Below are 6,093 nucleotides of genomic sequence, written 5' to 3'. Positions count from 1 at the left end.
TGCATACATAGACTGTACGTGGACATATGAATATACATTAGGATGTCCCACAAAAGAATTTGATTTTTCTTCACCGGAAAAAACGCTGAATCGGTTTTTGAATGCCTCATGAAATCTAGTTTTCTTAAATCAAGATTTTATAGGTACATTATATAATGTTCTCACTAACGTCGTCAAATGTGCCGTACTTTACATATAGTAAAGGTAAAGATAGCAATGAAGCCTTCCAGTAATTTTTATACTCATCTGCTGAGCAGAGCTCACAGAGTATATTAATTTTGTTCGCATAACGGTACCCCGTAAGGGCATAAACTAATCGAGATAGATATAGACTTCTATATATCAAAATGATCTGGGCGAAAAAAAAATTCATTTAGCCATGTCCGTCCGTCCGTCCGCCTGTCCGTAAACACGAGTAAATTTTGAGGTATCTTAATGAAATTTGGTATGCAAGTTCCTGGGCACTCATCTCAGATCGCTATTTAAAATGAACGAAGTCGCACTATAACCACGCCCAATTTTTCTATATCGAAAATTTCGAAAAACCAAAAAAGTGCGATAATTCATTACCAAAGACGGATAAAGCGATGAAACCTGGTAGGTGGGTTTACCTTATGACGCAGAACAGAAAATTAGTAGTGGCGTGGCACCGCCCACTTTTTAAAGAAGGTAATTTAAAAGTTTTTGAAGCTGTAATTTGGTAGTCGTTGAGGATATCATGATGAACGTTACTCCTATTACTATATGTGTGATAAACAAAAATTAGCAAAATCGGAACACAAACACGCCCACTTTTAAAAAAATTTTAACAAAAAATTGAATATCTTTACAGTATATAAGTCAATTATGTCAACATTCCACTCCAGTAATGATATGGTGCCACAATTTAAAAAAAATAAAAGAAAATTTCAAAATGGGCGTGGCTCCACCCTTTTTAATTTAATTTGTCTAGAATACTTTTAATGCCATAAGTCGAACAACAATTTACCAATCTTTGTGACATTTGGTAAAGGCATAGCTTCTATGAAAATAACTGTTTTCTGTGAAAATGGGCGAAATCGGTTTGAAGCCACGCCCAGTTTTTATACACAGTCGACCGTCTGTCCTTCCGCTCGGCCGTTAACACGATAACTTATCTGAACTCACTTTATCTTGGTATTAAAAATGGGCGAAATCCGACTATTTCGATATCGAAAATTTCGGAAAATGAAAACATGCCATAATTCTATACCAAATACAAAAAAAGGGATGAAACATAGTGATTGGATTGATTTTTTGACGCAAAATATAACTTTAGAAAAAAAATCGTAAAATGGGTGTGACACCTACCATATTAAGTAGAAGAAAATGAAAAAGTTCTGCAGGGCGAAATCAAAAACACTTGGAATCATGGCAGGAATACTGTTCGTGGTATTACATATATAAATAAATTAGCGGTACCCGACAGATGATGTTCGGGATCACCCTGATCCACATTTTGGTCGATATTTCGAAAACGCCTTCACATATACAACTAAGGGCCACCCCCTTTCAAAATACTCATTAGCACCTTTCATTTGATACCCATATCGTACAAACACATTCTAGAGTCACCCCTGGTCCACCTTTATGCCGATATCTCGAAAAGGCGTCAACCTATAGAACTAAGGCCCACTCCGTTTTAAAATACTCATTAATACCTTCCATTTGACACCCATGTCATACAAACACATTCCAGGGTTACCCTAGGTTCATTTTCCTACATGGTGATTTTCCATTATTTTGTCTCCAAAGCTCTTAGCTGAACATACTCATGTTCGGTTACACCCGAACTTAGCCTTCCTCACTTGTTTTATATGGTATAATTACTGTTCGCCGTGCAGACATTTGCCGGTTATAGTAGTTAATATTTAGCGATGGGAACGAAGTCGGCTGAAAATACGATTTCAGAAATATGTCTACCGTTGCTGATACCTTTCCTTTGATGTCTTTATTACAGAAACAGATGAACTTGCCCTGGTACACATTTAGGAACGTATCTCTTAAAAGAAATCAAAGTAGTGAAATAAAAAACATCGTCTATAGCCTGGGCCGTATCTGTCACCCATTTTTGCTTCAAAAACGCAATCAAGGGTTGATATACGGTGTATTGAAGCCCTTATCAGCAGCTTTGAACTGAAATCCATTTTGTACAAAAACTTTCTAGGGTTTCCCGGGTCCATTGGTCTCAAAACTCTGGTGACCCAGCGGTTTAAAATATATTATAAACTGTAGGTTAGGTAGTGCTGGACACATCGAATTATATGCAGTGGCTTTTGGATTAACATATAGACGGACAGGCCAACTAAACATCGTCGATTTTGATTCAGTATGTCGCTAAAGAACGAGTTTCCGAAAAAAAATTAAACAAGGTCTTAAATTGATACATCAAAAGCGTTATCCGCGAAAAGTTTAAATATTGTTATTAATTGAAGTGATTTCAAGAAAAAATGCCTACTTAAATCTCTTTTAATTTATAAGAAAAGTCAATTTATGGAGGAATATTAGCAACAAGTTTTCAAATTTCATTGGAAAAAATTATCCATATTTTATCAAATATAAAGCAGTCTAATATGCATCTATCATGTAAAAGTGGTGCACTGCAAATTTTAGCCGACTTGCTATGCTCGAAATGGTTTAGCTTGACTGTGGTCAGCTTAACTGAGAGAGAGAGAAAGAAATATTTTAACTCGTTTATATTAGCTTCACTTGTACGTATGTTTGTTTGTAACTCTCTAGGCTAGGCGCGCAAAGGAGAGTTACAAACACATAAATATAAAAAACTCACGCTTTTAAATAATATCGAACTAAAAAGTTAAAATAATTTTCAAAATAAGTTTAAAACAATAAAGAACGAAAAATACTAGTATTATTGTGAAAAAAGCGTGGTCCCATTGTGCCATGTTCTTCGTATATCGAGCGCCTGACGTTTTTTTCACAATAATACTAGTATTTTTCGTTAATTATTGTTTTAAACTTATTTTGAAAATTATTTCTAACTTTTTAGTTATTATTATATTATTATTTGAAAGCGTGTTTTTTTTTAAACTATTATACATACATACATAAATACATACATACAGGTGAAGCTAATATAAGCGTGTTAAAAATACAGTTTTCAGTGGAAATAATTGCTACAGCCATAAAAGTATAGTAGTGGGCATAAGGCGAATTTAAATTTTGTATACACATTTTCATTACAAAACAAACTAAAACACCAGGTCTTTTAAGTTACCGAACTTAATAAATGTGCTGCGATTACTCAAACCATATTTCTCTCGATGCCGTAAGTTGACATCACTAGTTTCTTTTACTTCTTCAACTGTATTCGCTTTCTTTATTAAAAAAAAACATACAGCAACTATATACATCCGGCGAGATTTAGGCAGAGCTTCTCTTCCAATTAGCCTCGTGCTCCTTTTCATTTGCTCCTAAAAATTATTTCTACATGTTTTATGTCGACTCCGAACGGCACACAGTGGCTTTCCAACTTAATCGACTTGCAGATCTAAATCTTCATATATTGAATCTTAAAAACGTTGGTGGAGATTTGTATGACACGAAGAGGCATCAAGTCCCAATGTAAACACAAATTGCAAATTAAATAAATTAAGTTGCCCCTAATCGGGTGGCTACACTAGCACACAAACGTTAAAGCTTTGGTAGCTCGGATATATCGCAGACATTCTAGACCGGCAATCCTTCACTAACTCTTCGTATCCTGATTTGGAGTAGCTACATATATTCTAAATAAAAAGTAAACGCAGTCTCATATGTGTGTTCGAATGGATTTTGACACGTTTCAATTTCCCTCATAGGCAATTGCTGATTTCTAGCGGCAATTTCGAGGCATAGTGAACTGTATTCGCTGCACCCTCACAATTGTTTCACACGCCTGTATACAATTGTTCGAGATGTTTCACGACCAAAAGTTTTGTTTTGCCTGGAATTGCTACGACTGCCTCCTGATTTCCCTCTTTTTTGGGGTCTACATCGCACTTGTGTTTCATTTTCCACGATCCTCGCTAGTTCTATTTCATAAATTTTTACACTTTTCACTTAAAAGCTTTGAAACCAACCAAAATTCATTATATGCACGTACCAGCACAATTTTGACACTATTAAGCCAATTAGAAATCAATTCCCCGTTAAAAACGACTGCTTGGTATTAAAACCTTTCAGCAAAATCCAATGTACTTGGTATCAGTTTTATTTAAAATAATAAGCAAAATAATAGAGGGAAGTTTTAAATAACGGAAATATGAAAGTGTACGACAGCCGAAAATATGGAGTTCCAGTCCTCTCAAAATTAGAACATAACTATTGGGATTTTCTGAGGTGAGAAAACTGCCTTTAGGTGCTAAGCAAAACGATTAGAATTTTTGTATGTCTTCATTTAATTTTATTCAATACATAAGTCGTCTATATGTGCTTTCGTCCTTTGACTTTTTTTATTGTTGTTATCATCGTTGTTACAGCCTTCGGTTCCTTGCCTTTTTCGTTTGGGTTATAGAGCGAGCAGAATGAATCCTCTGTTCATCTTTTATCTTTGGTTTAGGTGCGATCTCAGTGCACAGATTGTGCGGATCGTAAAGCGAAGCAAAATGTTGAGATATTTTTAACGCGCTCGTTACCTTCTCTTACGGTATCTATTTAGTCTCATTTTAGTCTCTAAAAAATCATTCAAAGTCGTAAATGGTCTGTCAGTCGATCACGCTTCGTAACTTTAGTCAGCATGGGGAAGATAATGAGAAATGTGTCAACATTAAGGAATTCCACTATTTTTACCTATCATTACTGAAATAAACAAATAAATGCATTGAGTTGTTTGGAAGAACAACCACAGAGGAATGGAAATTTGTCACTTTATTTTTTAGTAAAAACAAAAGATGCTAAGAACTAATATTAATAGCACTAAATACAGAATGGCATGCACTTTGATGGTATTTAAAGTGAATTTTTCTTTTGTAACCTTAAAATCTAAAATATACTTATGTAAAAAAATGCAAAATTGCACTCTTCAAGCACTATTTATATACATATATTTCAATAAATATTTTTGATTTTTCTTTAATATTCAAAATGTCCCACCTTCGAACACTTTAAAGCCTATGTTACTGAGAACTTAAAAACGACACAAAAATCAAAAATTATATTTTTCAAAAACGTTATTCACTACTTAGATTTAAACTTTGTAACAATATCAGATTTTTTTCGTATCGGAAATTGATTGGCCTTTCAAGTAATTTTTGTTTGAAATCTCTAGTTTTAACCGTTGAGAATTATGATTTTGAGACAACTTTTTCCCATTTACCCCATAGTGTAGTGTTGCATCTGAAAGCAAATGAATTTTCGCTGAGAAGCTTTTCCGGGCAGAAATACTTTTGAAGTGTTTGCCAAACCACTGCCGAGGGGCGAACCCGATTAGAAACATTTTTTTTTTTAATTGAATTCTACAGCATTTGATATTGCTTTTCCGGGCCCTGACTCCAGGACTTTCAGTGTTGTGAGCGATTCCGCTACCACAACACCACGGCGCTGATAATATGACTTTTAAACTCTCTGGTCCGTAATGATAACTGATTATTTCAGTTGATATTTTTAGTAATCATTCGATCACATAGTAATATAATATAATATCATTTATTGATTAGTCCAGTATTTTTTAGTATTGCCACTACCACAACTTAATCCGTTATAAACATTTCATATTTCCATATCTTGAATTTGATTTGATGTATATGGATATTAATTGCGATACCATATACACGTATGCATGCGCGTACCGACGAGGCTCGTAAGCATTTGGTGAAATTTGATGCTTCTAGCTGTTAAAACGGGGCAGAAATTGCGCAAAGTTTCTTATCTGAACAATCGGTTGTATGAGATATATACTATATATACAACCGATCTCTATGATTTTTTCAGACAACAATATATGCCATATACGTAAGCGTTCGGTGAAATTTGAAGCTTCTAGCTGTTAAAATGGGGCTAAAATTGCGAAAATATATATAATATTTATGAATTCAGACTGAATTCGAAATATTGAGTAAAAATAAATTAAAACAATAA

The 6,093-nt window shown here is 34.3% G+C and overlaps 1 protein-coding gene across 5 annotated transcripts in view; it reads right to left on the bottom strand.

Annotated features, from left to right (window-relative positions):
- Myo10A (Myosin 10A) overlaps window positions 1–6,093 on the bottom strand; it is a 177,791-nt gene that overhangs the window by 55,185 nt on the left and 116,513 nt on the right. The window lies entirely within an intron of this gene.

Source organism: Eurosta solidaginis, chromosome 4 (assembly GCF_040869045.1).
Source record: "Eurosta solidaginis isolate ZX-2024a chromosome 4, ASM4086904v1, whole genome shotgun sequence".
Taxonomy (NCBI): Eukaryota; Metazoa; Arthropoda; class Insecta; order Diptera; family Tephritidae; genus Eurosta; species Eurosta solidaginis.
The sequence above is the reverse complement of the archived record's forward strand: the minus strand, read 5'-3'. Positions and strand labels throughout refer to the sequence as shown.